Raw genomic sequence first — 20424 nt, 5'->3', positions numbered from 1 at the left:
CTAAAACCCAAGATTAACCTTCCCACTGCTCAAAAAAGATACCACTTTAGATCTGATTCTCTAGATCTAACCCATTTCCTAGGGGAAAGTTTTAAAACGAAAATAAAAGCCCAGAGAGCTCTCAAATACTCAATAACACAATTATAGATGGAAAGATAAGCTTTGTCTTCACTGGCCAATTTTATACAAGGAATTTCATAGCTATTCTTTGATTACTCAGAGACTGAGTATTCTTAGATAAGGATACATAACACTGTAATTTCATTAAAAGTCTGACTTAAAACAATTAATTTAACATTTGTGAGTACTAGACAAGATCATGGAAGACAATGAAATGCTTTGAGAAATTTACATGCATATCATTATATATAAGGTATTTTCTGGCATTTATGATTTATATATTTGTACAAGAGTCTTGCCCTGCCAATAAAATCTATCCATTTTATTATAGTAATTCTAGTTGTCAAATTTATTATTATATCCACCTGGCATGTGATTCCACATTCTTAACATTCTCTTTTTACTGAACAGAAATTATGATCTTTTTCTAAGTTCAATGAGATAAACAATTTCCAACATGATTCACCATCAGAGTACAGTTATTATTTTGTCAACATGTGCATAGGAGTTCAAGCTTAAAATAACTTTTAAAGACTGTTATGAGAACAGGTAGTTTGGGGGCATGCTGTACCTAATTCAGGTACAAGATAGCATATGGCAGCACTCTATGAATTAACTGTTATGGTTGGTAAGCAGTAACATGTGACAATATTCTATACTAAAATTACTCAGAATGATTGGAAAAGTTTTGGTCAATGCTTGGCATTAAGTAGCATCACTCAGCTTTGTTAGGATTATTGTTTGGAATTCTATGTATTTCCTAGTTTGCTGCTGCAACTTGATCCTAATGAACTTGAAATTTACATGGAGTGCCAGTCCACTGAAATATCTGCAATAATTGTGACTAAACTCTCTTATCTTCAATCCTTCCTCCTCCTGTCTCTAATAAAAACCTTGCAGTTATCTACCGCAGTCATCTCTTTAGACAAATGTCTGAATTTGAAAACAGACTCATAACTTTATACAGTACAAGTATTACTTAAAAATTGGGAGTCTTTTGCATAGGTAAATTCAATGGTAAAGCAAACGAGGGCAAATTCATATTGTTAAGTGGAGAATCTCCATGTAAAGTAGAGAAATTTAATTTACTTAACTTGTTTTGTACTTTAAAAAATCACTGATATATCCAGTGGCAGAGACAATGTTTTTTCTTCTGGCTTTATGCAGTGCCACTCATCTACTGCTAGGTTAAGGGGGCATCAAATGAATTAACATGATTTAACAAATATGCCCAGCACTTTATGTGGAATATAAAACCTATGATATTATATTGGTTTATAATCAGATGAAAGAAAAAGATATATGCTTATGGATACTTATTAAACAAGGTAATCCTGTATATATAAAATAAACATGTATTTAGTATTAGGAATAAAATAATACAGTGACTAAGGACACTATCCATATTAAAAAGGTATAAAATTAAATTATTTGCTAGTGTACTTACTCAACAAGTTATTTAAAAGCAAGAGCAACCGTAGAAACATCTACAGAGAGTGAGAGGGAGAAGCTGACTCCCTTCTGAGCAGAGAGCCAGATGTGGGGCCTGATCCCAGGACCCAGAGATCATGACCTGAGCTAAAGGCAGACACTTAACCAGCTTAACCAACTGAGCCACCCAGGCGCCCCTCAAATAAATAAATCTTTAAAAAAAAGACCTTGATACAGACTAAAACAAACAATTATACCAAAACTTATGGGATGTAAAGTACTAAAAGGAAAGTTTATTGGCCATTATGGCCAACAGACACATGAAAAAGTGCTCAACATCGCTCAGTATCAGGGAAATCCAAATCAAAACCTCAGTGAGATACCACTTCACACAAGTCAGAATGGCTAAAGTTAACAAGTCAGGAAACGACAGATGTTGGCAAGGATGCGGAGAAAGGGGAACCCTCTTACACTGTTGGTGGGAATGCAAGCTGGTGCAGCCACTCTGGAAAACAGTATGGAGGTTCCTCAAAAAGTTGAAAATAGAGCTACCCTACGACCCAGCAATTGCACTACTGGGTATTTACCCCAAAGATACAAATGTAGTGATCTGAAGGGGTATGTGCACCCCAGTGTTTATAGCAGGAATGTCCACAACAACCAAACTATGGAAAGAGCCAAGATGTCCATCAACAGATGAATGGATAAAGATGTGGTGTATATATATATATACAGTCATATATATATATACAGTCATATATATATGTGTGTGTGTGTGTGTGTGTGTATACACTCACAATAGAATATTATGCAGCCATCAAAAGAAAAAAAAAAAAACAAAATCTTGCCATTTGTAATGATGTGGATGGAACCAAAGGGTATTATGCTAAGCGAAATAAGTCAATCAGAGAAAGACATGTATCATATGATCTCCCTGATATGAGGAATTCTTAATCTCAGGAAACAAACTGAGGGTTGCTGGAGTGGTGGGGGTGGGAGGGATGGGGTGGCTGGGTGATAGACACTGGGGAGGGTATGTGCTATGGTGAGTGCTGTGAATTGTGCAAGACTGTTGAAACACAGACCTGTACTTCTGAAACAAATAATGCAACATATGTTAAGAAAAAAGAAAAAGAAGAAGATAGCAGGAGGGGAAGAATGAAGGGGAGTAAGTCAGAGGGGGAGACGAACCATGAGAGAAGATGGACTCTGAAAAACAAACTGAGGGTTCTAGAGGGGAGGAGGGTGGGGGGATGGGTTAGCCTGGTGATGGGTATTAAAGAGGGCACGTACTGCATGGAGCACTGGGTGTTATGCACAATGAATCATGGAACACTACATCAAAAACTAATGATGTAATATGTAGTGATTAACATAATAAGAAAATAAAACAAAGTAAAAAAAATAATACTCAACTCATGCAAACTGTTGATATACTGGCCAGTTTGTTTTTGTAAAGCTAATAAAGATAAAGAATCATCTACCTTTAATTACATACTATATATACATTCGTGTTAGTGCATGCTTATAGGACAAATTTGACTAAAACTTTCAAGTGATTCCTATAAACAGAGATGGACTATTCTAGCTCTTGTTTTAAATCCACCTACTTGTGAGGATCATGTGTTTGGTTACTTATTATTTTATATATAAAAAAGTGGGGTGCCTGGGTGGCTCAGTCATTAAGCGTCTGCCTTTGTTTGGCTCAGGTCATGATCCCAGGGTCCTGGGATCAAGCCCCGCATCGTGCTCCCTGCTAAGAGGGAAGCCTGCATCTCCCTCTGCCTGCCGCTCCCCCTGCTTGTGTTCCCTCTCTCGCTGTCTAATAAATAAATAAAATCTTTAAAAAAAAAGTAATTTCATATGTATCACCTTATTTAGATACTCATGAGTTTTTGTTGTTGTTTAATTTGTGGGAGTTTTTTTTAGATTTTATTTATTTATTTGACAGAGAGAGACATAGCAAGAGAGGGAACACAAGCAAGGGGAGTGGCAGAGGGAGGGGGAGAAGCAGGCTTCCCGCGGAGCAGGGAGCCTGATGCGGGGCTCAATCCCAGGACCCTGGGATCATGCCCTGAGCCAAAGGCTCAGCTTAACCATCTGAGCCACCCAGGCGCCCCTAATTTGTAGGAGATTTTAAATCTTCACTACATCAAAGCCATACTTTATAATACACATGTTGCTCATGCTGTAGCATGACAAAGCATACCCATGGAAAGTGAAAAGTAATCTACAGCAAAGGTTTCTATTAATTTCCAGAAGCAGATTTAATGAAAAGAGCAAAGGTTATACATATTGAACTGGGGGGGCTTGAATTATTCTACTCATTCATGCTCTCAAGGACAAATTTTCTTATAAATTCTCCAAGATAATATGAATATACAGCTGTTAGAATTCTTGGTAAGGTAGGGTAAAAGCATTTTTAAGTTCAGAGGTGCTGACTGTCTGAATAGGCAGTTGGATGTATTTTGCAAGGACAATATCCACTATTGAACTAGTATTTTTCAAGTTTGACATAAAATGATGGGGATTCTATCCTGAAGGCAATCATCTTCCAAACAATGTAACAGTGTGAACCAAAAAACTGAAAATGTCAACATTTCACACATCATTGATTCTTAATGTTTCTGAAGCTGTTTTTTGGTGTCCTGTGGCTACAGGTAAAAAAAAAAAAAATCACATCCTGTTTGTAGTACTTTTTAACATCTTAACATCTCATGACTCAGAGCAAGCAACAATGTGCTATTTTTGTTTGCTGTTTTGTTTTGTTTTAAAGTTCATTCCATATCTGTTAGAATTTGTCATTTGTGATTTGACAAAATCAATACAGAAAAGATGATCAGCACTGCAATCTTCCAGAGCTAAAAGTAAAATTGAGTCCAACAATAAATACAAAAATGATTAGCTAAAAGATGTTCTTTTTGGTATTGTTTATTTTAGGAAAACATGAAACAATAAAAAATAAACTTGGTGTGAATTTATTTCATCAATGTGTGCAATATTTCATTCTCTTTGGGAGGGTCTTCTCTCCCCCCGCCCACAATGCTTTGGATACTAAGTCTGTGCTTTTCTATCTGGCTTGCTTTTGCTAATGTGACAGCAGCAAACTTCATGAAAGTAGAGGTCCAAGAGAGCAGCTGAATGTTTCTGTCATCACTCTTGATTCTCTACCCTCTCTTTGAAAACTTGCTTGAGATCGATCACTTGCTCTCTTCAATCTCTGTCACAACCATGAGAACAAGCCCTACGTACTATGTTGAAGGATTAAAGACCACGTGGAACAAAGCTGCATTTTTCACCTGAAGTTGTTCCAGACCAGCTAGTCCAGAGACAACCCATCAGGTCACCAGAGATACATGAGCAAGCCTACCCGATGTGAATCAATCCTTGTCTGAATCAGCAGAACCGTATGACTAACTTACCTATGCCAAATAATAAATGGCTATTATTTTAAGTCATTAATTTGTGGTGCATTTGTTATTCACCAAAAACTGATTTAAGTCTAAATCTAAATAACTGAATATACTAGAGCATATTTCTACCATTGAATTATATGCAGCTATTAAATATAATGTAAATATTTGTATGTGCATGTGTTATGTATGCATAAGAACATATGTTAAAACAGAGTGAAAAGATACAGAGGAAGTTAACACCAGTATTATCTCTGAGTGGAGGGATTAAGGAAGAGAATCACTATCTTAATTTTGCTTCTCTAATGACACATAACAAATGAATGAAACCTGGAATACATATGAGTTCTATATCTCTATGGAAATATCTTTGGTTTCAAGTTCCTGCTTTTGTTTGATTTGTCTCTGTAACACGTTGACAGAGTAAGAAGTCATTCATATGACATAAATATTGGAACACACTTAGAAACATCCCATGTCAAAATTCCATTGTATTGGAAATACTTCTATTTTAAGGTATTTCTTTGACTTAATACACTGTCTCTAAAACATTTCTAACTAAATGTAGGTTAAAAGGGATTGAGAATTTTGTCAGGTCACACATATGTAACATATATGCCCAAATGTCCCTTTCTAAAGAGGTAAAAATACTACCTATCTCATCTATTTCTTTTGAGGGCTAAATGAGTAAAAATATAAAAGTTGTTAGGACAGTGCCTAGTATACAGTGGTTACTTAACAGAAGTTATCTTTTATCATGTAGCATTCAATAGTGCAGTTTGGAGGGACTGATTTGTGAGTCACTAACACAAATGACATTTTCATATGTGGACCTGGTGGGATAAGATCACCAAAGAAGCATATATAGATTGACAACACTTTAAGGCCAAAAGTTAGAACTTTGAAAGACATCAAAATGTAAGGACATTCAAAAGACAGATTATTACTCCAGTTACTTCATTAGGTTCTGAGATCAATCTCATCCTTAATGATGGTACAAGAGCCAGGAAGTCACTGTGAATAGATTTTAAAATCTCCCCTTGTACACACACACACACCTACACACACACACACACACACACACACACACACACACACACTACCCAAGAGCATGAATCCCAGGATATTATGAACCTGGCTATGGGTCAGAGAACCAGGCTGTCCTTGCCTGTGGTTGCAGTATCTGGAGTTCAATGTGTCATTTGTGAGACCCTCAGCTTTGAAAAAAGCCAAGTTGTGTGACATATGTCCAATGTTGTTGGGTAGATATAGCACTTCTTTGGAACAGACAAGGAAGAAAAAATTAAAGAGGTTTTATGCAAGGGCACCTGGGTGGCTCAGTGGGTTAAGCATCTGCCTTCAGCTCAGGTCATGATCCTAGGATCCTGGGACTGAGCCCCGAGGATCCTGGAATCTAGCCCCTTGTCGCTTTGGGCTCCCTGCTTCTCCTCCCTGTCCTCCCCACTTCTGCTCTCTCGCGCTATCTCTTTCTCTCTCAAATGCATAAAAATTAAAAAAGAGGTTTTATGCATAAACAGAAGTTCCAGCCTTGAAATAAATTCTTGTGCCAAAAAAAGGTATTTTTTAACATAGTACCTGATACCCCAGGCTTGGGTAACATACGAGCAGTTAAAGAATAAACCCAATTTGAATAAATGTTCATAGTAATTTCATATACCCAAAGAAACAAAGCAAAATTTAAAAAAGTCATATTCTAAAGAAAAACCTCTCTACCACTATAGTCCAATTTGTTTGCTTTTTTATGCTGCTTAAACAAATATGAAAAAAATCAGTCTGAAGTATATCCATGAAATATTAATATATCTAATACCGTAAAGGCTATTTCTCAAGGACAGAATATAATTACCTATTCTTGTTCTTACTGCATGTTTCTAAAACTTCATGGTGTAAGTGATGAATTCAGACAAAGCAACACAAGAGGAGAACTTTCTGAGTGTAAAAGACCAAAGGAAAAGATGGATGAACCTATGGCTGTGATGTGAACTATGTGGATTCTGTATTAAATGTGCAACACAGGAACAAATGTGAGGTAGTACCAAAGAAAAGGTAAGATTAAGAGCAGTGAAATAAATTCCCCAAGGGAAAAAATGACTGATAAAGAGAAGGAGAAACACTGAAAGTGTAAGTCTTAGGCAGCCAATGTTTTTCATGAAAAGTTGTATATACACACATATACTCATGCCTGCATATATTCTGATTACTTTGATATATATTTTCTCCTTAGTTTTCTGCTACATGGGACTGTGACAAAAAAGGCTGGCAACAAATCCAGAATGAAGGCAGGAATATGATGTTGGCATTTCTATAACATTTACATAAATGAAGGAGTTTGGTGCTAATGAAGAAAAAGGGATGAAGACAGTGTTCTCTCATCAGAAACACTTTATTCTGAAAGCCAAGACTAATATGATGATAACTGGTTTTATTGTAATCTTTGACTAATCAGAGTTGAATTAAAACTTCCTCAGGTTATCTAACCAAGGGTTACATAAATGAACTGGGATAAAAGAGAAATATGACATAATTTTTTTTCTTAGTTATAACAGTGGTTAATAAGCAATATGATGCCCATGGGCAGTTTTTATAGACAGAAAATATGTGAAAGCATTTTCTGACACTATTTTATCAGACATGGTTACTAGAGATTTTGCTTTGTTCATATATTCTTTTCACAGCAGGATGTCAAGAAATGTGGAAAATGACTGATTGGAATAAAGGTCTGTGTGCAGGAAATACTGAGTTATGTTAGCAAATTGTGGGAGAATGTTTAAATGGGGCAGCCATGTATCAATGCATTATCAATCTTTTCCCATTCCATATACAAAACCACACACAGACACACATACATGTACACATATACACAACATTCTTTGAAAAGATGCTTTTATTCAGCTTGAATTTTTTTCCTGCTATAGTAGAGAATACAACTGCATAAGCGGGTAACATGCATGTTAAGCTTCCATTTTTTTTAAATTTGAATAAATTCTAAGTATATGTAGGCTTTATATAGTTGTCACATCTATAGCAGTCTAAGTGAAAAGAGAATAAATATCATAAGCTTTGGTTTAGCCGCTGGTATATTTATAATCTAATTTTTTCAGAGGGATAGTAGCATGATATATGGATATCTACTGAATATTAGTTTATATGAGAAAGCAAAGTTGATTTTTCACAGAATACAGTAACAGCTGGATTCCAAAGTGCTAACAATAAAAAATTTAAAAGGTATATGCAAACATTTGCTGTCAACTTCTATGGCTTTTCTTCCTTATTTCATCTTATATACTCACCTCTATTAGGGCAGAAAAACAATGCTAACTATATCTATTTAGCTTATGATTGTACTATATTTATTTGTATTGAAATAGCTGTCACAGTATTAAGAATAAGAAAATACAACATTTTTGTTAGGCTCCATTTTATTTGGTGTACTTCAAAAAAATACTTGTGTATATTTAAAAAGCCCAAAACTGAGTTTTTCTATTTTCTTAGGTTTTATTAACATTATATAATACAATCCATGTGATTTACTATTTTCTAACCATTTATAATTTTGTGTTTTGAGGTGCAGTGTACTGTGAGTGATAGAGGGCAATAAAATAAAATCCTTGCAGTTTATAGTCTACTTTCTAATGTGCACTCTACCTTGATTTCATTACAATAACCATCTAAAGCTTTCAAAATAACATTTCACTGTGTGCTTACCAGGCACTGTGCTAAACATGCTTTATATACATTATAGCAGTCAACTCTGACAACAGACTATGAAATGAGGGGCAGTGAGCCTGAGGAACTCAACATTCTCCTCCAAGATTACATGGTTTATGACCAAACCAGAATTAGAACTCTGGGCTGACTCATTCCCAAGGGCCAGATTCCTATCAACATGTATTATCGTTTCAGATTAGGAGGGGTTGTTCATAAAGATAAACATACAGACTGTAATTTTGTGAGCATCGCCTATAAAGAGATTTTATATATAGCAACTTTTTCTTAACACAGTACATTTTTAAACATATTGTCTGTTTAGATGACTTGTCAAAATAATATTATGAGTACATATCAATGCACCAATTTTGAAGACAGACAGCTGTTCTGAGTTCTGGATTTGGTCTTACCAGGTAGTAAATTAATGTGTTATTGTATTAGTTCCCAAAGATGCACATGTGTTGAGATACACAGTTGGAAATGTCAGCAAACACAGTCCCCTCTTCCATTCCCCTTTTCTAAAAGGCTACCAGCTAGCACAGCTCTACTCTATTCAACTAGCACTGTCTTCCAGTCACTACTGTCATACATCCCATTTAACTGAACTCTTGTATTATATAATAAAGTTCTCAGCATGCACCAACACTACAGCTATTTCTGTGAGAAGCTTTACTCATTTTTTCTGAATTGCAGTTTCACAATACATTCTTACTAGCCCATCCCCCAATTTCAACTTCTCTTAAAGTTGCCCCAAAATTCACCTTGGAGGCAGCAGGAAGGTTGTTCATTTTCATAAATACTGAAAATAGGCCATCTGGTCAACGTGTGTACTATATTCTCATTCAGTTCCAAACACTTTATAATTTTTGTCTCATTTGATATTGAACTGCCACTGTATGTTGGCCTTCCCCAGATTTCCTTTGCCAAAGCCTGCTGAGGTAATTTCACCAGAGTTCAGCCAGTGGATGGACTTGATTCTTAAGGTAGACTATGCTATCTAACTTACCTCTAATATTAGTAACAAAGGAGACTTATTTTCAAAGTTTATTTATTTTTTAGTAATCTCTACACCCAACATGTAGGCTTGAACTCACAACCCCGAGATCAAGAGTCGCGTGCTCCTCCAACTGAGCCAGCCAGGCACCCATAAAAGAGACGTTCTTAAGGCTTCCCTATTTACTCTGTTTTTATTACTCCAATTTTTAGAATTGAAATTAGGAATAAGGAAAGACTCATTTTTGGAGTCCTCAGATTTCAAGATGTATCATATAATTTGAAAGTAAGTAAAGCTAGTAAGATTTTGAAATGGATTAAAAAGAAAAACAAGATATACTTAGTCTTCAACTGTTTAAAGGATAGTCATATAGCAAAATTGAACTGACTTGAATTTTTAAGAGAGAACATAATTAAGATCACCAGAAATGTTTATGACTGTTATTTCCACACAATGTAAGACTGAATTTAAATTCTAGCAATGGAGCTTCACTGTAATATGCCTTGCTCTAAGAAGAGCAATAGGGCTTGGATTATTTAGATAGAGGACTTCTGACCAATTATTAAGTATTTGGTGGAGTTAAAATAAAGGTGGTTCAGTGAGGACAGATCACGAAAGAGTTGCATAAACAGTAACATCTACTGATCTATTTGTCTGAAAAACTTATAAAAACTGGCATAGAAATTGTCAGCCACTAGACTAAAAGATACTTACTTGTAGGGACCAAACCATACCCATCTCTTTGTCTTCAACACTGCAAACAATTCAAGAAAATACCATAAAATACTTGCTGAATTCAATTGCACTTAAATGTAAAATAGCAGTTTGTATTGTATTTATGAAAGAAGATACTTCTAGAAAGTTTTACTCAGCCAAAATTCAGGAATTTAGCCTTTCCTCAATGGTCCTACAACCATCCTCTTTCAAATATAAAGATCCCAAATGAGTATCTTCCTGGATAACGAATCAACTCCAAGTATAAGGAAAAAATTTAGTATTAAAAAAAATATGTGGTTTCTATGCCAAAAATTCAGAGAAATTATGGGACATACAAAGGTTTTGAATTAAATATGGCAAAATATTTGTTTAAATAATTAGGAAAATTTAAAATATATTTAATGTTGCAGCATTTATCTCCTAATTTATAACAGAAGTGTTCAATTTAGAGTGAGAATACCTCATGTGGTTCAAAAATACCCATTCACAGAATTAAAATATAAAAATTATATTTTTATTTTATCTCTTCATTTAAAAATATAATTCTATACACATCTTGCAATATATATAATATTAAGTACAGAATTATATGCATGAATTTAAAAATAAAATTATTGAGATTTTTAGGTCAAAATATTTATTTAGTGGAGCCCACACAGGATTATGTACATAAATATAGGTAAGAAAATTACATTTTTCCCTCTGAAATAACAAGAATTATTAATCTGCATCTACAAATTTTGAATGATCTATGAATGGAACTGAATGTCTCTAGGCAATGCCTGACAAAAGTATGAAAAATTCTCTTTACATATTTTTTGTTAATTTGTCTGGGAGAGTATCCATAGAGTTAGTCTAATTCTAATAACATAATACATACATACATACACTGCAAGTAAAAAATATTAGTTATACATTACAGAATGCCATTGTTCAGTCATGGCATCTGGTACCAATCTAGTGCTTGTGCTGCAGAATTAAGTAATATCTAGTGACAGGATCACTTGTTGCATAGGTAGCTGTTCAAAATACCTCTGATTTGGGTTTGAGAAGGGACTGTAAAATATATCATTAGTAATTATTATTTTAGTAGTTATGTGGGTATTTCCTAAAGACAATAAAGGAAATTAAAGAAAATATGCCAGACTAAAATTTTAACTTTTTTTTAAAGATTTATTTATTCATGAGAGACAGAGGAAGAGAGAGAGAGGGAGAGAGAGAGAGAGAGAAGCAGAGGGAGAAGCAAAGGCTCTCAAGAAGCAGGGAGCCCGATGTGGGACTCGATCCCAGGACCCTGGAATCATGACCTGAACCAAAGACAGACGCTTAACCATCTGAGCCACCCAGGGGCCCTAAAATTTTAACTTTTAAGATATTCTCTAGTAATCTAATCTTCAGTGACTGCAGTGAGTCAGTATTTTGTTTTTTAATATTTATTTCTTTATTTTAGAGAGAGAGTGTGTGAGCAAGAGGGCAGAGGGACACACAATCTCAAGCACACTCCCTGCTGAGTGGGGAGCCTGACACTGGGCTCAATCCCAGGACCCAGAGATCATGACCTGAGCCGAAACCAAGAGTCAGACATTCAACCAACTGAGCCACCCAGGCACCCCAGTGAATCAGTATTTTTATGTTGAATAACTAATCCCATCTTAATCAACTGAACACTGTTAGAGGAGAATAGAACCATTGCTCAGCCAGAGTACTAAAGACTGAAAATGTTAGGACTACATTCAGAGGAAATGTGATCTTATAAACTTTGATTTCTCTCTATCTTGAGTTTCCCCAAGTTTTTCTCAAATATAAAATACATAGTCAAGGAAACATTGACAGGCTAGCTCAAGTTCCTCTTCAGTTTTAGTGACTAGTTTTTAAAATTCTCAAAATATGTGGAGCTCTCATTTCAATATGTGCCTTTCTATACTTAGATCTCTGATTGTTTTTTCCTCCTTCTCACTCTCAGACCAAACAAACAAAAATGTATATTTTGTATTTATTATATGTATATTTATATATATAATTACTGCCATCTTCAAATCCCTCTCACTTTAAGGGTTATATTTAAAGTAGCAAATGTTTCATTTTTTTAAATTTTATTTTTTTAAAGATTTGATTTATTTATTTGACAGAGAGAGACACAGCGAGAGAGGGAACACAAGCAGGGGGAGTGGGAGAGGGAGAAGCAGGCTTCCCGCGGAGAAGGGAGCCCCATGTGGGGCTCAATCCCAGGACCCTGGGATCATGACCTGAGCCAAAGGCAGACGCTCAATGACTGAGCCACCCAGGTGTCCCAGCAAATGTTTCCTTTTTAAATATAACCTTTTCTATACTCATTCTCCATGCACTATTCCTAAAATGCTTTTAAAGACTATCAACAGTCAAATCATCCTAATTCTATAATATCTTACTACACAGTGTAAAATGGTCATCATATTTATTTAGTATAAATACATATATAGATATTAATAAAACCTTGAGAACTATTTGTAATAAAAATACTTTGACTATCCTACTTATTCTTTTTTTTTTAATTTTTTTATTGTTATGTTAATCACCATATATTACATCATTAGTTTTTGGTGCAGTGTTCCATGATTCATTGTTTGTTCATAACACCCAGTGCTCCATGCAGAACGTGCCCTCCTCAATACCCATCACCAGGCTAACCCATCCCCCTACCCCCCTCCCCTCTAGAACCCTCAGTTTGTTTTTCAGAGTCCATCATCTCTCCTGGTTCGTCTCCCCCTCTGACATACTCCCCTTTTCTTCCTCTCCTGTTATCGTCTTCTTTTTCTTTTTTCTTAAAATATGTTGCGTTATTTGTTTCAGAAGTACAGATCTGTGATTCAACAGTCTTGCACAATTCACAGCGCTCACCGTAGCACATACCCTACCCAATGTCCATCACCCAGCCACCCCATCCCTCTCACCCCCCCACCACTCCAGCAACCCTCAGTTTGTTTCCTGAGATTAAGAATTCCTCATATCAGTGAGGTCATGTGATACATGTCTTTCTCTGATTGACTTAGTTCACTCAGCATAACACCCTCCAGTTCCATCCACGTCGTTGCACATGGCAAGATCTCATTCCTTTTGATGGCTGCATAATATTCCATTGTGTATATATACCACATCTTCTTTATGACTATCCTACTTATTCTTGAAAATTCCTCTTGTTCAAACCCTGGGTGGCTCAGTCAGTTAAGCGTCCAACTTTTGATTTTAGCTCAGATCATAATCTCAGGGCAAGGAGTCTGCTTCAGATTCTCTCTCTCCTCTCCCTCAGCCCCTCCCCACACTTGTGCTCACACACTCTCAAATAAATAAATAAATAAATAAATAAAGATCTAAAAAAAAAATTCCTCATGATTCAGTATTTACATTGGAAAAATATTAAAAAGGTATCTAGTACTTTATTAAAGGCATCTTTTTTTTTTAAGATTTTATTTATTTGAGAGAGAGAGACAGTGAGAGAGGGAACACAAGCAAGGGGAGTGGGAGAGAGAGAGAAGCAGGCTTCCCGCTGAGCAGGGATGTAGGGCTAGATCCCAGGACCCTGGGATCATGACCTGAGCCGAAGGCAGACCTTAAGGACTGAGCCACTGAGGCTCCCCTATTAAAGGCATCTGTAGTAGGATCTATACTTGATCATTCTGCACTATTTTGTGCAAGACACTGCAACAGACATACAAAAATTAGCATTGGACACCCATATTTTTAAAAGATTTTATAGCTTATTGAATCTCATTTTTTACACATTATCTCAAGAGAAAAGCAGAATTTATTCTATTATTAAAACAGGGCTTTTAATATATTTTGCATATACCATATTTTTTCAGTATTCTGACATTTATTTACTTCTTAGATATTTTAAATTATGCCCTTTGCTTCAAAGCCTCAGAGCACAAGCTGGATAAAACTTTCATTAAATATTTAAATAAGGAGAAGAAACAATCAAACAGCAACATAATAATCAAACAAAAAAGCTCCCAGCATAAAACCACAGATCTCACTTATTGAAACAGACTCCTTATTTAGAAAAAAGATAGTGTGTGGTTTCTTTAGCATTATGTATTATTAATGCTAAAATTCAGTACAATGAAATCTGAATTTTGTACAGGGACACTATCTTCAATAATTAAAGAAGTAGATCAGTTCAGCAATCCTTGGCTTATCCCTTACCCAACTGGTTAAATTATTTAGGCACTTTATCTAATTATAGTTAGACAGTTTGTACGATTCGTTCTGCTATGAAGAAAACCTGTTGAGCAATAAATCCCTTCAAATAGAGTTTTATATTTGTACAACAAATTACCTTTACTAGAATTATTCATTGGTATACTTACCAAAAGAAAAACTCTGTACTAAAACAAATAGATATAAGAGGAAAAATTGTAAAAGCACAATTCTGCTCAAATGTCATTCTAATATAGGCAACTGTTATTTTAGAAGAATCACATTTTGTCTGAAAGACTTCTGAATTCTCTTGCGAACATTTAGATCACAGCCTGATATATGGTAGATCTTCAATAAATGCAGACCTTTTTGCACAGGTACGTATTTTCCAGAAAGTGTTTTTATTTCAATAGTTTGTGACCCCCATTTCCACTCTCTTCACTCAATATCTTTATATCTAAGGCCCTTGCATAGATAAGCATAGGAATCATGTGTAGTATCAGAATTTAGGTTTTGTTAAATTTTTGTTCAATTTTGTTAAATTTTGCAACAAATCAACTACCTTTAATTATTTCTCTTGAGGTAAAAGTAAGATAAAAGTAATACTGGATGAATTTGCTTTTGTTCTTAATTCAGGAGCACACTGCATGTGGCTCTAAATAAACAGATTACTTCTGAATACTGTGCTCAATACTGTTTTTGAAACTGATAAATGTTCAACTATTCCTCCTCTAATAAAAGATTTCCGGTTTTGAACATATGAGAGTCACATTCTGAGTCAAACTAACTTAGAGATCACATGCACTGTATAGTCTAGGAAGGGTTCCCCACTTTCTCAGGAACATTTTGAGACCCAATATGATTGTCAAGTGATCTGATTTCATTTAAAAAGAGTTCTTATCATTTGGGTCAAAACAAACAGATTTAATGTTGGATTATTCAGTCTTTTCCCTTTTTATTCATTTTATAATTCCTTTGGCTGTTGAAATAAAGAACCCTGGACTGTGCTATGAAAAATCACTTTCCCTGAGCATTGTATTTCCAATAAACCAAACAGAGTGCAATATGTTACAACCTTAATTAAAATAAATTTCACTTTGCTGTACAGGTTATAGTTTTTTTTTTCCTTACAGAAAAGTTTGACAATAAACATATATATTTCCCATTCATCTCGATCACATTTTAATCTTTATAAAGTACTGCCAAACAAAAAATCACTGTTTAATTTCTAAGCTGAAAAACACTATCCTTTTAACTTTCCAATGAAATCTTAGCTGTATTTCAAAACAATTTCTCCCAACACAAATCAGACTGTTTTGTGAATTTATTTAGAAGTGAAGATAGCTTTCCTCCAGAGTAGAAGAAATTGAAGGTTCCTTTTTATTTACAAAGTAAAGTTCATGTGTTTTATTTATTTTTTTAAAGATTTTTATTTATTTATTTGTCAGAGAGAGACACAGCGAGAGAGGGAACACAAGCAGGGAGAGTGGGAGAGGGAGAAGCAGGCTCTCCACTGAGCAAGGAGCCTGATGCTGGGCTCGATCCCAGAACCCTAGGATCATGACCTGAGCCGAAGGCAGACGCTTAACCACTGAGCCACCTGGGCGCCCCAAGTTCATGTGTTTTATGACTATGCTTGAAAACAACAGGCCAACTAATTTCTTCTTGTGTAAAAGGATAACAACTTCCAAGTTTTAGTTCCATTTTGCATAAATACAGTATTAATACTCATTTTAAATATATTTTAACATTTATTTAAAGTTCAGACAACTCAAGCACTATTTTTTAAGCTTTTTTTAAAACGATTTTATTTTTTAAGTAATATCTGCATCCAACGTGGGGCTCGAACTTATACCCCAAAGATCAGAAGTCACATGCTCTACCTACTTAAGCTAGCCAGGCGTCCCAAGCCCTGTTTTCATTATACAAACATAAAATTCTTCTTTATCTTCCAGTATTTAGAAGCTTATAGTCTAAATTTCCATATGCTAATCCTAACACTTGGAGTGATAGGTCTATGGAGGATTTTTCTGCTGTCCCTGTTTCCTCTATGTCCCTTGTATGTCTTTACTCCTCCTTGCCTGGAATGAACCAGTGAAGGAAAGGGAGAGATGATGATTTTTTGGATGGGTAGTTCTCTTCATTGTTGGTTTTCTCTTCAAAAACCAATGAGGGTTTTCTCTTCAAAAAGGAATGAGAACTTAGTATCTTCAGTCAGTAATGAATTACCTTCTCTCTTTGATGACACAGATTTATGTGTCTCCTAGTCTAGACCAAATTCCACCTCCAAGAGTTCATTATCAGCAACACACCAGATAGCTAAGAAAGCAGACTTGCTAAAGAGATCTGATCTGTGAAAACTTGAGTAAAAGATTCTGTCCACATATGAAGGCAGCAGGATGGAGAAAAGCTGCACTAGTCCCCTCAAAGAAGGAAACAAATGAGGTGAGGTGTTAAGCGGACAAACATCAATACAGGAAGAGAAACTAAATTGCTATATACAGTAGTTTAAATTTTTCTTGTCTCAGTATGAGGAAAATCAGCTCTTTCTATTCAGGTCACCAGTGAAACTAATGGCATTGAGAAACTATCCAGGCCTCTGTGGTAAGCCACACCTTTCTTGCCAGTTGATATTATTACTCATTTAAAGGCTTCTCTTCCCTGTGCCCTAGAAATTTGTAAAAGTACTCTGTAGCATGCTTTCAGTTTTATAGCCCCATAAATGGAGGAGTGCACCGGCTACTGCATGCAATTCTACAACCAGTGATTTTGCTCATTTATTGCACCAAGTGCACTGCGGTCCAGAAGATTACCACATCAAGCAATAAGGGAAGCTGACTTTCCACCATCTCTCACAACTATTGGAAAACTATGAGAGTTAGAGATTCACTATAAGGGATTGCTAAAGGCATTACTTGAAGCCTTTTTTACTAAATAAAGGTGAGCTGGAAGAAACTGCAGCTGTGTACCTAGGCAATAGGTGGGTTCCTCACTGATTTGCATCAGCAGATTATTGAGGCTTCTTTAGAACTCACTGGCAGGGACCCAAGGGCAGATAAAATCTGCCCTCTAGTCCTGGCTACCTTTTTCTGGCTCTTTTGCCAACTACCCAAAATCAAGAAAAAGGTGGCAAGGACATACTATTATTCGAATTTTAATGGCAACTACTTGGTTTGGGGACAATCAAGAAAAAAAAGAGGAAGACAGGGCGCCTGGGTGGCTCAGTTGTTAAGCGTCTGCCTTCGGTTCAGGTCATGATCTCAGGGTCCTGGGATTGAGTCCCCACATCGGGCTCCCCGCTCCACGGGAAGCACTTCTCCCTCTCCTACTCTCCCTGCTTGTGTTCCCTCTCTCGCTGTGTCTCTCTCTGTCAAATAAATAAATAAAATCTTTAAAAAAAAACAGAGAGGAAGAGAAATTAAAGAGTGCTATGTTGGCTGCTTAGTTAGAACTCTTTACTAAAGGGAATAATCTTCACTCTGGCTAAGCTACAAAGTGAAGAAAGGAAGAAAGGAGACTGTATGTCATTATTGCAAAAAAGCCAGGATACTGAAAAGGGGGTTGCAGAAAGAGACTCTAGGGGCACAGGAATCAGGAACAAGGAAATCAAGAAAGCCCAGAAGGTTAGGGAGTAATTGGTAAGTGTCTTAAAATGGAAAGATTTAGTGAATCTCAGAGGTAGGAACTCGTGATATTTGTTCTACTTATTCTGAAACTTCCTCAGAAATTTCTCGCTTTCCATTTGGAGATGGATCAATACAGGTTGCTGGTTTATTTCAGGGCAGTCTTCTACCTCTTCCTTTTCCTCTGCTTTTACCATACAGATAGGTCCTCTTGCTGAGAAACGTGTGTTCTTATTTCTCTTTTCCTGTGAATCTAATGGAGATACCTGCTATGTAACATAAAGGCTACCATACCCCGTATTCCAGATAGTAGGTGGTGCTCCTCGGGGAAAAGACACCTGAATTGGTCAACTATGTGCCTTCTGAAAGTAAAGGGTTAGGATGGAGACTAGCAGTCTCATACCATTCCGGAAAAACACCCCAAGCTATGTCGCTTTGAGATATGGCAGAGAGGAATTCTCATACCTTTCTGGGAAAACACTGATCTGAACAAATCAGTGCATCACTTTGGGTCCTAGGGAATGGTGACATTCATTCAATCTGAGATACAGAACCATAAAAATAATTTCCCCAAAGAATAATCCATAGCCATATGTAAAATAATATCTTTTGTCAATATCTCAATTAGAGGAAATAAAATGGTTATAAAGTAATAAGAAAAAAAGAATAATTTAAACAATGCACTCACCTATAACACTGTAATTCCGATAAAGGAGGAAGGTAAATTTGATAAGGTGATTAACAACTACGCAGATTTGTACAAAATTTTACCATTAACCTCTATAGTTCCCAAATGGGTAAACTATTCTCACTTTTGACTTGGGTACCATTGTCTACACAGTATTTCTCTATAACTCATCTATGTTCTGGCTTTTTCTTTCTTTCCGTTTCACTGGAGGAAGGATCTAAATTATTACTTACTTTTGCTTAGGAAGGAATCCAGTATTTACGTCAAAGTATTCCTCAAGGGTTCTGGGACTTTTCTATGCTTTTTTTCTTGACATTTATAGAAAAACTCAGAGAAATCTGTCTCACCAGAAAGATCTGTAAGTATTCAAAATATAGATGACTTGCTAGGGTCTTCAGAAACTTGAGAGCATTGCAAAACTGATACTTTGGCTTTGTTACAGTTCTTCCCTTCACAGGACATGAGACCTCACCAAACTAACTGCAATATTTCTCATGTGAAGTCTAACATGTATAGCACCTGTTGTCAGCTCATAGGCCACTGAGTGTTACAATCTAGGAGTTAGCTCATTTTGCAGACAAAAATGACTTATTACCCCCCAAAAAAACCCAAAGGCCAAAAAACCCCAAAACCAAAACAAAAAATAGACTATTTGGGGGACTAATACAATATTGCAGATAGTGAGCTCTAGCTTTTTCCAGAAAAAACAAAACTTATGATGGAGTAATTGTGTGATAATGAACTATTTTGGTTCTGTTCCTAAAGTCTGAAGAGGTTTTTTTAATAAATTAAATTGGGTATAGTCTCTACCTTGCTTTAAAAAAATGGAGGGGGGGCAGAGCAGGATGGCGGAGGAGTAGGAGACCTAGATTTCGTCTGGTCTCAGGAATTTAGCTGAATAGGGATCAAACCATTCTGAACACCTACGAACTCAACAGGAGATCAAAGAGGAGAGTAGCAACAACTATCTGAACAGAGAAGCGACCACTTTCTGGAAGGTAGGACGTGCGGAGAAGCGAATCCGAGGCGATATTTGGGAGGATAGACGGCGGGGGAGGGGCCTCCGCCGGCGACTTCTGGCAAGTGATAGAGCCGCGGAGCACAAAATCGGAACTTTTAGAAGCCGGCTCCGCTGAGGGACGTCGCTCCAGTGGCTAAGCGGGGTAGAACCCTCGCGGGACAGTGGGGTCTCAGGACCCTTGGGGTCACAGAAAGACCGGGGGTGCCTGAGTGCGCCAGAGCTCCCAGGTATCGGAGCGGGGAAGCCGGCTGCAGAGACGGAGCCAAGGCGCGGGCTCTCAGCTCGGGGTGGCCAAAAACTGTGATCCGCGGCCCAGTCGGGCCACTGCTCTTGCAGCAGGGACCCAACAGGCGGCAGAGCCAGGGAGACTCCCCTTCCTCCCGCGGGAGGAGCGGCACGGGAACGCACCGCAGGGATCTGCTGGGGTTGGGGACTCCACACGGGGTCGGGTGCCACAGATACAAATGCTCCGTCACAGGCTGGGTGAGCACGGAGTGCTGCCGGAGACCAGG

The sequence above is a fragment of the Zalophus californianus genome, chromosome 4 (assembly GCF_009762305.2).
Source record: "Zalophus californianus isolate mZalCal1 chromosome 4, mZalCal1.pri.v2, whole genome shotgun sequence".
In the NCBI taxonomy this organism is placed as follows: domain Eukaryota; kingdom Metazoa; phylum Chordata; class Mammalia; order Carnivora; family Otariidae; genus Zalophus; species Zalophus californianus.
This window is presented reverse-complemented; position numbering follows the sequence as displayed.